This window comes from Dasypus novemcinctus, chromosome 2, assembly GCF_030445035.2.
Source record: "Dasypus novemcinctus isolate mDasNov1 chromosome 2, mDasNov1.1.hap2, whole genome shotgun sequence".
NCBI lineage: Eukaryota > Metazoa > Chordata > Mammalia > Cingulata > Dasypodidae > Dasypus > Dasypus novemcinctus.
The window spans coordinates 72,054,723-72,068,876 of NC_080674.1; the positions used below are offsets into that span (position 1 = coordinate 72,054,723).

Genomic DNA, 14,154 nt, shown 5'->3' on the forward strand with positions numbered 1-14,154 from the left:
TATGGCAGCTCCTGGAAATAATACATGGCAGAATGCAAGCTTTAGGTTTTCACCTGAGGGATCCAAGTCAATGTCTTCTTTGGAACTCATTCTAGATTTATAGCAATCTTTGAGACGGTGCAATTAAATAGGAAGGAATAAAAGGTTGGGATGAATGTTAAGCATCAGGGTTATATATAGTCATCTGGGCAGAAGGAATTATAACCTCACTTTCTATAATTCAAGGGCAATATGATGGTATGCCAAGTAGGTGGTTTAGATGCTCTCATGTGTTCTCTCCTCCAGGCTGGTGACTGAGGGGATATCCCTGAGTCCCCATCTGAAATCTTTACCTTTTGACCAGCTGACACCAAGAAGCAGAGGTGGCCCAGAATGCTCTCCACCTAATCTGTGGACTCCCAGCCATGGTTAAACCTCCACAACCACCTCATATTGACCTCTGATCAAGTCCACTGTTGGGCTTATATGAAAACTTTCCCTTCGTCCAGCAATGCTTTTATCAACAAGGGGTCATTACACAACTTGTTCCTTTACTGGTTTGTGCTTGCCCATTGCCATACTTCCATGGGTAGGACGTAGTAGTGGTTGTGGAGGGCATGCCCTTCCCACCTTGGCTCAACATGTCCATATCCAAGCCATAAGCAGGGACTAAATCCTATTCCATTGTTTGTGTGGCTGTTTTATTATGCATCATATTGCTAGGTTAATAAGGTTCCCAACTGCATGTTTTGTTACCTTACTGGTTCAGCCAAACATTGGATATTGATTGGATGAGTTGTATCAAGCTGTGTGGAGGAGGCCTGTACACATTCGCCTAGTGTCCCAAGGAGGTTAACATTATGTACTTGCTGAGCTTGAGTCATTGCATACTGTCCATCCATCAGCTACTTCATGAAGGACTGAGAAAGTCTTGCTCTTGCTCCTTCTTGTGCAGGACTGCCTCAGGATTGCCTGTATCACTCAGAGAAGGAGCTGTTGTTGCAACACCAGAATGGGTCCCAGAGTGGAGATGGGAGAGTTGCTGTCAGGGATTAGCAGTTGCTTTTCTGGTTAGTTATGCCTATGCCCAACTCCACCCAATCAGCTTGAATAGACTTTGCCACTGAGGAGTTTTAAAAAGTCATTGTGTAGTCCACTTCAGAAGCCCTCCAGGGAATTGCCTCTGCCTGCCACAGCAGTCTGAGTCGTCCTAGACTTGGAGCTGTTGGGCTCCTTGGATATTTCTCCACTTGTTTCTGCTGCTCCTCACTAACCATTCCCAAAGGCAGGCTGATTGAGACTTAAAATTTTTACCATTAAAAATTTTTTTAATGTGTATATCCTATGCCCAGAAATTTTACTTCTTAGAATACATTATAATAAATACATATAAAACATAGATATTCACTGAATAATTATGGTAATATAGTATTAGAAATAACCTAAATATCTATCAGATATATAAACAATATAGCATTCCTTGTATGAACGATACAAGGAATGTATGAATGATACAAGGAATGCTGTATAGCAGGCACAGTGTATGATATAGATCTATATATCTGTATATTTACAGATCTGAAAGGTATCTAAAATCTGCTGAGTCAACAAAAAGAAAGTTACAGAGCAGTAGGCATAGTTTGATGCCATTGTGTAAAGTAACCACTACCACCACCAAAACAAAACTATGTATTCTAAAAAGGAAACTATATATTTCTGTAAGTATGAATATATGAACATCCATGCATAGAAACATGTCTCAAAGGAGTCAAACCAAGCTGATAATGGTGGTTCTCTTAGCAGAGGGGTTGGGATTGGGGGTTCTGAAAAAGAGTTATATTTACATGTAACATTTAATATTTTTACTATGGGAATGTATTCATGCTCACTTGTGTAATTAAAAGTGAATAAAAAATTTAAAAGGGGAAATAAATAAAATGAATAAGATGGGAAAAAATCTAACCTCCACACTGAACTCCACAGGTGGAGACAGTCCCAGACAAACTGCCGGGGGTGCAGGCCGCGCTGCTCCAGTGCTCTCTCACTCGCCCTTGGGACCAGAGCATCCAGGGATGCCAGCTCTTGGCCAGAGACTTAGAGAAACAATGATAATAATAGTAAGTTCTGGATAGTATGAGGGGCTGAAGGATAGGGGGGAAACATTCTATGGAAAGAGACTATGGGGAAAATCTTGCATGGAAAGGAATAAAGGTACATCTCAGGTGTGAAGAAAGCTTGTCACAGACAGGAAAGGACAAAACCTCAGATATATCCCCCGCTTCCCTCCCCCAGGAAGTTTTACATTCACCACTTCCAGAATTATGGACTTTGGCAGGGCTTTAGTTTTGATGATCTTTATTTGAGCTGCTTGTATAAGAAGAACAAGGAAGCAGGTCCAGTATTTGGGACCATTGGAGATTTTATTTTTAAAATATTCCTTATTGTCTTTTTTTTTTTTTAAAGATAGATCATAAAAAAATGTTACATTAAGAAATACGGGGTTCCCATACACTCCACTCCCCACTCCCCATTCCCCCCTCTCCTCCCTCATCAACAACCTCTTTCATCATTGTGGCATATTCATTGCTTTTAATGAATACATTTTGGAGTATTGCTACACCTCACGGATTATAGTTTACATTGTAGTTTACAGCCTCTCCCAGTCCATTCAGTGGATTTTGGCAGGATATACGATGTCCTGCGTCTGTCCCTGCAATATCATTTAGGACAACTCCAAGTCCAGAAAATGCCCCCACACCACACCTCCTTTTCCCTCTCCCCGCCCTCAGCAACTCCCGTGGTCACTGTCTCCACATCAAGGATAACTTTTCTTCCATTGTTAGAGTCACAATAATTCTATAGTAGAATACCAGTAAGTGCACTCTAATCCATATTTTATTTCTCACCATGAACCTGCTGTGGAAGAGAGATGTCATCTGAACAGCGGCCCTGAAACTAGTTAGGTTTAAAGTCGTCTTGGTCTCAAAATCCAGTAGCCGGGCACTGAAGAGGCTGGTCCTCCACTGCCCTCTGCTGTTGAAACAGAACACTGCAAGTTGCTGGGGGTGGGGTGGGGTGGTGCTTATCTGTTCAGAGGGTGGCATTGGCTTGAGCAGTGAGGAGCAGAATCTACAAAGTCAAGGGACTTTATTGTTTTAAAGATTTTATACAGATGTCTCATCTGCGGGACTTTTGTCGTTTAGAAACTTCTTTGCTTGCTCAACTTTTAGTATTCTTTTGTATGTAGTGCATGATCACCTCTTTAAGGTGCTTAGAGAATACATAGACATGTGAAAACTGGAGCGGTGCTCTCGTTTTACACCGGGTCTTCTTCCATGACTCTTGGCACTGATTAAGGTGTTTCAGGGCCATCTGACTGTGCATGGGTTATAATGTGTTCCGCTTACATGCACTGATGGTGCTGGTGGCCGGCTGGGCTTAGCATATGGACAAGCACTACCTTCTCTTTATCTTGCTAGTGGCTGTGGCTGATCAACAGTTTTAATAGTATAAAGGCTGACGGGAGAGTGGACAGGCTGGACTTTGGCCAGTTCAGAAGACAGTTTATGAGCAGTAGTGGGGTAACCACTTATTTCTTCGTCAGTGGTGTCCTTCTATACTTGAGTCAAGAGCAGGTGGTGGGAGTAAGTCGGACTCTCCTAATTTCTGGGAGAAATTGTCTTCTGGGTCGGTCTGCTAGAGCCCAGCACTTTATTTCTCAGTTTATCCCTATTGATGATGTAGTCCCTGGACTTTGGTGAATGGTTTGTTCTTAACATTATAATTACCAATATAGTCATTTTCATTTTGGTGGCTATTTTATGGGAAATTGGGAAGAAGAGGGATTTGAAGCACTGCTGGTCTAACATTAGGATACCTTGAATATCATCACTGGTTTTATTACTAGAATAATGGAAGCATTTACAACAAATGCCAATATAACATTTGAGACAGCCATCTGTCTAGGGCCCAGAATGTGCCCCCAAAGTGAAGCCTGCTAGTTGTCGAGCTCACTGACCCCCACAGAGCTTTGAGTCGGCTGCCCTAGTGGTGAGAGGTACCTAACAGGAAATCAGACCTACACAGGTAATAGAAGAAAAGTCTCTTGCTAGTTACCTTGTCTCCATTCTTAAATGTAAATGTATGATCAAAAAGTATGTGAATTTTGGATGGTATTAACCGTTAAAAGCAAAACTAAGTAAACAGTTGACACAGAGGCAGTGGAATGGAGAGGAGCAGGAGGTGAAGGACGGGGAGGGCGGCTGGGATCCTCATCTTGCATGACAAGAGGTCAAGAGACACAGCCACACTTTATGAAACAAGGAACTGAGATTTAAATGTATTATTTAAAAGAACAAGGATCACTAATAGAAGAACTAAAACATGAAAAATTGGGAGGAGGAGAGGGGAACAGGTAATTTAAGATGGTAAAAGCTTCATTTTTCATGAACATGAATCAATAGATGAATTAAATTAGTAAATCAAGACATAATGAGATAAGCATGCTATTTAGAGGTAGGAAGCACCAAAAACCAGAAATGGTTAGAAAGAGAAGTGGGATAAGATACTATTGCTTTTCATTTCGTTTTATTTATTTTTTACCATGTGTTTCTTTAATAACAGTAGGGAAGACAGATTTTAAAAATTGCTAAGACATTAGGTTAGGTTAGAGACTTAATTTTTATACACAAACAAAAAGTAACAGAATCTTCATAAAGGTATACCTTTAATGTAACTGCTTTTGCTCATAAGACTTTTTTTTTTTCAGATTTAAGCAATATTTGAAAATTGTATTAGTGTCACCACCTATCTTGTAAAACAAACAAAAGGAAATAGGACCTATTTCTGGCAAAATTTTAAGTACCAGAAACCCATATCAAGCGTTAATAAGTTCTGTGGGAATACTTAAAGACAGAAATCACTTCATCATTGGGTTAGTTTCCTCAGCCATAAAGGAAAGTTGTTAGGTTAAGTGATTTCTTTTATTGTTATGGGAAAAAATATTTTTAACATCAATTGTAGATGTTTGTATAACTCATGCACAGTATTTATTGGATGGTCATGATCTTCCAAATTCCAAAAGAAATGTTTTTTGTGTGTGACTTAATGCAAAATTTTTATTCTTTGAAAAAAAAAAAAAAAGTACCTAATTTGCAAAAGCAAGTAAGCAAACTTTGTAAAAACATTCCTCCTCTTCCCCCCATCAGTTACATTTTTTCCCCATGGCTCATTGTGTCATTCTGTTTTGTGAGGTTGGTAAATTAATTAGACCAAAGGTTCTGAAGAATTATGGTTTTCTGCCTGGTTGGGAGCATTTCTGTACGAGGAATGTGGAATCACCTTGATTATGCAAGTGTCCATCTTAGAACCTGCAATATGCTGGGCACTGTGTTGGGTGCTGGAGAGTCAAAATAATGTTTTTTACTATGAACTCACAGTTTCACTGGGGAGGTTGAAAAGTAAATTACTGGTTTTTCGGGGAAAACCTATAAATGTAATAGTAGAGGAATGTAGAGAGTGCGAAGGGAACAGGGAGAAGAGGCGTTCAAGCCAGATGTGCCGGGGTTAGGTGGGGTGGTGGGGTGGTGGGGATGAGAGATCTGGAGCTTCTGGTTTAAAATGGCATATCACTGCTGCCCCCTCTTTCAGTTTAAATGGCCTGTGAAAGCACAGGAAGAGATGTGAGCTCCCCATAACCTGGAAAACTACAAGGGAAAACTTAACACCAAAATCTGGAGGAATTGCCACTGAGCATAATACCAGAAATGCACATGGGAAAAGGTAGGATGACACTTCATGTTCTATCCACATTTTGGTATGAAATTGGATACTCAAGGCCTGTATCTACAAAACAGTCATTTCTCTGCCCCTGGTGCTGGTTTTTGAGGCAGCCCTTTCCCGTCACTCCTTCCTCCCCAATATCTACACCTTTCTGAGAATTAGCAAGATGCACAAGTACACAAACATTACAGAAGGGTAGGTGGTAGGAAGACCGAAGAGTTAGGGCCGGTATATTTCATTTTCCATGTATAACCTTCACGAATGAGGCAGCACAAAGCTCCTCTACTCAAGAAATTTCAACAGAGATCATATTTTGAAAACAATGTGCTTCTCTCTTTCTTGGTGAGTACATGTGTCTGTCTTCATTGTCCAAGATGTACACATGCCCATGAGTAGATTAGTGATATTGCAGAAGAGCAGGAAAAAAGATCAGTGTAAAGTTCATTTTCTAACATTTAAAATATGAATTTGAGACAAGATAATTGTCTTGTGAGTCAGCTTACTGCCTTGAGAAAGGATCGTTTCATTTCCTCTGTAGGCTCTTTAGGCATACAAGTCCCAGGCCTGGTGTCAAGACAGAGTTTTATATAAAGCAGGTCTAGATGGGAAGAGGAAGTGGGGAGCTGACCCCTTTCCAGTCCCAGGTGTATGTGTGGGAAGGGGCTCAGCTGAGTGAGGTAGGAGGATGAAGTTGTCAGTTGTTTGCTTTCAGAGATGCCCACTCAGACTTTTAACCTACAGGTAGAGAGATACGTTGTGGTCATTGAGGGACCTGTGGCAGTAGGAGGCTCTTGACTGTACTTATTTGGGGCTATAGGAGGGGCGGCCTCTCAGATGGCCCCTACTCTTTTTTTTTTGGCACAGCCACATAAAAATAAATAAGCTTGGTGGCATGGTGTGGTTTGGCAGAGGGAGTCCTCTAAGCTCAGCTTCACCAGGTCACTCTGTGAGGAGGCCCAGTGGCCGGTCATGATGAGGTACGATGACCTAAATGAGAGCAGATGGGAGATGAGGCAGAGAGGTCAGGGAAGGCTGGGTCAGCAAGGCGGTAGATGGCCAAAGTTTCCCTAGGAGAATGCCTGAGTCAAAAGAATGAGCCAGGAGATCTGCAGCACCACAGGGTGCAAGGCTGTGCAACTTCCAGGGGGGTAAAGGATACACTGAGACCACCAGACATTGGACAGGGTGCACTCAAGGACCAGGATGAGTAGGAGCTCCCTTTACTCCCAGGGACACAGGGGACCCATAAGCCACCCATCCCTTTCCCCATTTATCTGAATGGCAGCTTAGGAAGACCAGGGAAAGGGGAAACCAGCTGAGAGACTGAGCGTTTGTTTTATCTAAGAGGTTGAATGCTGTCTGAAGGGACAAATTAAATTATTGGATTGAATTAAACTTGAAACTGGATTGGATATTTAGGTAATTTTCCTCTGCTAAGCAGTGGTGGGAAATTATGGTAGGAAGACCAGAGTAATTATAGACAAAAATAAGGAAATTAGATCTTTTCATTAAACCCAAGCTATGGTATGAATTAGCTGCCAGCCTGTTCTATTATAGATTTTTATAGACACAGAAAAAAATCAAGTCAGTATTTCTGATCACTAACAGATGAGATTGGTTGAGAGTAAATGTCTTGGTTTCCACAATTCTGTAATATATTAGCCTACATCCATGTTTACTGACTGTGGGGATGTTTTATAATATTTTAACACAATTATGTATGAAAGTGCAAAAGCAAAGAGAGTGTTAACTCTGTTGGTGAGAAGAGGCATATGATTGTGAGAGAACTGAAAACCAAAATACTTTTACAAATTCAAGATGATGAGAAAATGACAAATTTTACATGGAAATATGAGATAAATTGTTCAATAACTGAATATTTCTCATTGACAAAGAGCAAATCATGTAAAATGTGTTAAGTAGCTATGCTTATACAATTGACAATAATAAGCAGGAAATGAAGAAAACTAGCAAATGAGCTGGAAAAGTATATGAGGATTTGTATTAGTCAGCCAAAGGGGTGCTGATGCAAATTGGTGGGTTTTTATAAAGGGTATTTATTTGGGGTAGGAGCTTACAGATAACAAGCCATAAAGCATAATTTACTTCCCTCACCAAAGTCTATTTTCACGTGTTGGAGCATGATGGCTGCCAAAGTCTGCGAGGGTTCAGGCTTCCTGGGTTCCTCCTTTCCAGGGTCTTGCTTCTCTCTGGGTTCAAGGTTCCTTTCTTCCCAGGGCTTGCTTCTTCCTGGGCTCAGGGTTCCTTTCTTCCTGGGGCTGGCTTCTCTTTCCTCTGTGAGTTTACTTCCTGGAGTTTCAGCTTAAAGCTTCAGCATCAAACTCCAACATCAAAACTCCAACATCAGAAAACCCTCAACTCTGTCCTTTGCCATGCCTTATGGAATTCTCCACCCTAGTGATATGGCCCAATCAAAGCCCTAATCGTAACTTAATCACACACAGATACAGACCAGATTACAAACATAATCCAATATCTATTGGAAGTCATAACTATATCAAACTGCTACAGTGTTCATCTTAGATTATTGCCAATATCAAGGATGATGAACCTTTCTAGAATAGGCTTTTTAAATAATTCCTTATAATAGGTATGTTGGTAAACAGGCTCTCAAAAAAAATCCCTGATTTGTACTGTTTGCTGATTTTCATGGTATAAATATTCCCGTCATGGTTGATTTCAAGCTGTGAGCATGGTCTCACTGAAGAGTTATGCGCAGTTGGCTCCCAAATGCTGGCTTGAGCTAACTCCTGCATACCACTGGGCTAAAAGGATTGCGACTGTCCCCTTTCTTCTCTACAATGGCAAATAATGAAGATGCTATCCCATTAGTTTTTGGCCCTCTGATGGTGAGATATTTTTTCCTAAGGTTGCAGTACTTCTGGACCCTGCGTATTTGTGGGTTTTTGTTTTTGTTTTTGTTCTTGGTGGTGGACACAACCAAGTGCTTTAGAGTAGGATGTGCTCTGACTTCTTCCATTACTGCCCCTGGAAGAAATTAGTAGCCAAGGTGACATTTGGGGCATCCAAGTGTAACTGTTACCTCATCTGAGGCAGATTTAATGGGCCATTCTTTCCTTTCATTAAACATATTAATGAACATATTAAATCATTAAGCAAGCATAATTTCTAGACTGAGATGTCTTTGGAATTTGACAAACATTAAATGATCTCATTTCTTGTTGAATTTTGTGTAATTTATTTGCTGAAAAATGGGCACTCAGCAACAGTAACTGAAAACCACAGTTTTAAAAAATCCTATGTATTTCCCAATAAAAAGAAAAAAGTCATTACAGTTTCCCCAAACAGTGGCCATATCATCAGCATCAAAAGCAGATTAGACCTCTTTCTAATTTCAGGTAAGTGTACGGAGTGGTTTGAGAAATTACACATTAAGTATGGCAGAAGTGCTGTTGCTGAAAATACTGTTGCAAACTCCGCAGGCTTTGAATGGTACCATAAGTCCAAGACTCATTTGGATCCGCATAACATCCAATGGAATCTGTAGGTTGGGAAGGTGAGGACCAAGGCTGGGATTCTAGTTGCTGACTCTGAGGCTCCCAAGAGAAACTAGTAAGGGAATGGGGGAAGCAGCACAGAGGTGGGAAGCATGCGATTTAGGTACTAAGTCCCACATATTAGGGGATTCTGGAGTCTAAGTTACTATCAAGAGTTTGTCTGGATGCAGGTCGGGAAGCTGGGTTTCCTACTCTCACACAGGTTGGTCATTGGCTAAGGACCACCCTGGAGAGGATGCAAATTCTCAGCTGTTTCCAGCTCGCTGCATGTGAGAACAAAGTGGCTCCAGCAATTTGTGGCAGCCCTCTAAAGAGAGTCACAGGTATGAGCTGTTAGAAGCAAAAATGCACAGATGCTGGAGCAGTGCCCAGAGATGGTAAAGATCTGAGGAGAGCTGGGTGGAGTACAGGAGTGTCTGCTCTGCTGGGGTTACAAAAAATCCCCTACAATACTCTTGGAGATCATCACAAGTCAAGGGGTTGGAGAGGGTGACACCTGCCTGAAGAGAATTGCAATGTAAATCAAATAGTTGAATTTTCAGAAAAGGTGACTGATAGAATGTGTATATGAAACGAGGGGAAGAGTAGAGCCAGTTTTAAAACTTCAAAGGAAACTGGGCCCTGGATGTAGGGCTGGCAGTGCTTGACCAAGGCTGACGCTGAGTTGGGTGAGGTAGAGAGTAGTGGGCAGTAGTCAGGGGTGGTGGGAGAAGGAAGAGGTGGCAAATTGTTTAAAACTGGCGCTGAAGCAGGACCCGAAGCCCAAGTTACAGGAGAGTGAACAAGTGCTGTGCTTTCATGGGCCTCTGTTTTATGAAGCAAAGTGTGTAAAAGTTGCCATAAAAGACAAATGAGTAAAATACTTTCTGCATTACAGTGGGTGGAATAAAACCTGGGATGAATGGGTTTCAGAAATCAGGCTATGCAAATATGCAGACACCATTCGGAAACAGAACCCCAAAGCTGATCAGGAGGGAAATGGATGTGGCTCAACCAATTGGGCTTCCATCTACCATATAAAAGGTCCAGGGTTCGATGCCCAGGACCTCCTGGTGAGGGCATGCCAGCCCATGCGGGAACGTGGCCCCATGCAGGAGTGCTGGCCGACGCAGAGAGCTGGAGCAGCAAGACGACACAACAGGAGACACAGAGGAAAGAAAATAAGAAAACGTAGCGGAACAGGGGAGCTGAGGTGGCACAAGAGAGTAATTGCCTCTCTCACACTCCAGAAGTTCCCAGGATCAGTTCCTGGAGCTGCCTAATGAGAAGACAAGCAGACAGAGAAGAACACATAGCGAATGGACACAGAGAGCAGACAGCAGGGGTAACAGGGGAAGGGAAAGAAATAAATAAAATAAATCTTAAAAAAAAGCGCGCCAATCAGGGGCAATATGCAGAGGCCAACATGAGAGGGATAGTCCTGGGAAAGACCTCTGGTCTGCAGCAGAAAAATGTTGACGTGGAAACAAAAAAGAACAAACAGAAAATACCTGAAAATAGAGAAGGTGGTAGTACCAGTGAGACACCTCCGCCTCCTCGGAAGAGCAGATCCTGCTGTTGAAAACTAGGAAACCTTCATGAATAACGTAAAGATTCCGGAAGAGCTAAGCCTTGGCTTGCTGATGACTGGGATTTAATCACCAGGGAAAACCAGCTCTTTTATCTTCCCGCCAAGAAGAATGTGAATTCCATTCTAGAGGGTTATGCAAATTACAAAAAATCTTGAGGACACACAGATAATAAGGAATATGCTGTTAATGAAGTTGTGGCTGGGATAAAAGAATACTTCAGTGTAATGTTGGGCACTCAGCTACTCTACAAATGAGAAAGACGGTGGTATGCGCAAATCCTTGCAGATAGCCCTGAAGCGCCTGTGTCCTCGGTGTATGGAGCCCCACATCTACTGCGGTTATTTGTATGACTAGGAACAATGTTGACCCGTACCCTTCTGGATGAGAAGAGCCTTGCTTTATTACTGAACGATCTTCAGGATTTCCTAAAGTATCTGGCAAAGCATTCTACAAGTTTGTTTAGTGCCAGCGATGATGACGGGGCTCTTCCTGCGTACCGTGGGAAAGCTGTGGGAGGCTGCTGACACTCACTCATGTAGGAATCTCTGTAAACATTTTTCTCCTAGTCCTTCTCTTACACAAATGATGTACTTTGAAATGTTAGCGAATAACAGAATTGATGTATGTCTGTTTTTTGTTTAATTTTAAATAGAAATAATAAAAGGGGTTAAGCTCCTTAAAAAAAACTGCAAAGGATCAATTCACAAACTTATTTAATGGCAATACATTCAGAGACTGCTAGCTTATACCATTTGTAATTACTTTTTACTTATTAACAAACAGATTTATGAAGAGCCTCTGGAAATAACCTATTTTGTATGGGTGGGTTAGAGGCAGCAAGAGTGCTGGAAGCAGTTTATGCTGAGAAGCAGGCTCATCCCTAAAATTGGTGGGGCCCAGGGAAGGGAGTACAAATGTGGGTCCATGTACCATATGTCCAAATTATTGAAAGTTATACCTCTAGGTAAAATGAAATAAATTCTTGCATCGTACGTCGACAAATATTCCTTCAAAATAATCTGGAATGCTAGGTACAAATTTAGAATTTCAGATCGAGTTGCATGCTGAAACATGGTGGTTTGGAGAAAGCTGGTCCCAAGGCCCCTTGTCCCCAGGTTGTCTCTTCTCTTTCTACCATTGTCTCCTGCATATCAGGATCCTTGAATACATGTGCACAGATAGTTCAGCCTGAAAGTTCAGAGCCCCTGCAAACAGCTAGCCTTGACCATTCACTGGGCTGGAAGTGTACATACCAATGTCTTGGTTTAGCCTCAAAAAGATGGACCTATGGGACAGTCCTAAGAAGCTCTGCAAACAGGCTTGAGAATTCCAGGGTCCTGAGCCCAAGAAGGCGGTCTAGAAGGACTCTGGGTAAGCATATGGAAGTGTAAGGCCTGAACATGAGATTCAAAATTAGGTGTTGCCTTGACATTGGAAACCAGAAGGGCCTCTGGCCAAACTGCAACTTCTTCTTCCTCTCTCTTCCCACCGATAAGGTTCTCTCATCAAACAATCCTCCTTATTAAATGGTCCAGGTGCAATTTCTTGCTTATCCCTGAGTAGTGAGTTTCAGTTCCCTGCAACCTACAGAATTATTCAAACAAACCAATCACCTCCTCCTATGAGAACCAGGGGGCCCCCTGCCTCCTGGCTGTTAGCTCTGTTCCCAAGTGTAACCTTGTGTTTCCCAGTGTGGTTTGTGTCCTCTTTCTCTGGGCTGCGAGCATATGTGACTGATAAGTTGCTGTTGATATCATCTTTCTAATGTCAGGTGGTGTTGTAGTTTGAGGCTTTCATGGATCCTAGAAAACTCATATCCTTTAAACTATTCCATTACTGTGGGTGTGAACCTACTGTAGGTGGGACCTTTTGACTAGGTCACTTCAGTAGTTTGTGACCGAGGGTAGGTCTTAATCCTCTTACTGGAATCCTTTATAAAGAGAATGAACAGATAGAACCACAGAGAGAAAGTCACTGGAGCAGAGTAAAAGCCAGAGGAAGCCAGAAGGCAATAAAACCCAAAAGATAAAGGAGACATGAGAAGATGCTACCATGTGCATTGTCAGTGTGAGAGAGTTCAGGACTGCAAAGTAGCCAGTCTTTGGGGGAGAAGGCATTGCCTGATGATGCCTTGATTTGGATATTTCCCTCAACCTCAAAATTGTAAGCTTGCAACCTGATAAATCCCCATTAAAAGCCAAACCAGGTGGCGGACTTGCCCCAGTGGTTAGGGCGTCTGTCTACCACATGGGAGGTCCGTGGTTCAAACCCTGGGCCTCCTTGACCTGTGTAGAGCTGGCCCATGTGCTGTGCTGAGGCGCACAAGGAGTGCCCTGCCACGCAGGATTGTTCCCTGCGTAGGGGAGCCCCATGCGCAAGGAGTGCACCCCGTAAGGAGAGCCGCCCAGTGCAAAAGAAAGTGCAGCCTGCCTAGGAATGGTGCCGCACACATGGAGAGCTGACACAACAAGATGACGCAACAAAAAGAAACACAGATTCCCATGCCGCCGACAACAACAGAAGCAGACAAAGAAGATACAGCAAATAGACAGAGAGAACAGACAACTGGGGTGGGGGGGAAGGAGAGAGTAATAAATAAATAAATAAATCTTAAAAAAAAAAAAAGCCAAACCATTTCTGGTATATTGCATTCCTATAGCCTAGCAAACAAAAACAAATAGGCAGTGTGTGTTTGACCACCCTCCAACGCTGGGGCAGGAATCCTTCCTTCACCAATGGGATAAAAAGGAGGTGATCAAAACACACATCCTCTTGGTCTTGCAGTTTCCTCTCTAGGTGGGGAGGGGCATGACCCAAAGAGTCTGTGCGGGACCTTCTAAAACAGCAAGTGGGGTACTACTCAGGAGTGTGATTTATATCATGGATGAGCTTACCAGAGAATTGGACTGTGGGGGTAGGGAAAGATGCTACCTCATCACAGTTGTTGCTCAACTGGGAAATAAGCTATGCACAGGGGAAATTGATCTATCCTGCAGTTGTAGATTTGAGTAGGTTACCTGATTCTTATTCAGGAGATAAGGAGTGAGGTCAAGGGCAAACACTCCCTCTCAGTTAGTAATCAATGAATCTGGATAGATCTTGCTTCACTTGAGAACGAATAAACATGAAAAATGAAACAACCACCACAACAAAGAAACCAAAAAACCCGTGGGCTAATTAAAACTGCTGCAGAACAAGAGATAAGGGAGGGGAGCAGATGTAGCTCAGTAGTTAAGTGCCTGCTTCCCAGGTATGAGGTCCCAGGTTCAGTCCCGGTAATTCTT

At 42.4% G+C, this 14,154-nt stretch overlaps 1 pseudogene; it reads left to right on the forward strand.

The window, feature by feature from the left end:
- The first annotated feature begins 10,704 nt into the window (after window positions 1–10,704).
- LOC101421871 (mortality factor 4-like protein 1 pseudogene) lies at window positions 10,705–11,394 on the forward strand (annotated as a pseudogene).
- Window positions 11,395–14,154: the final 2,760 nt, after the last annotated feature.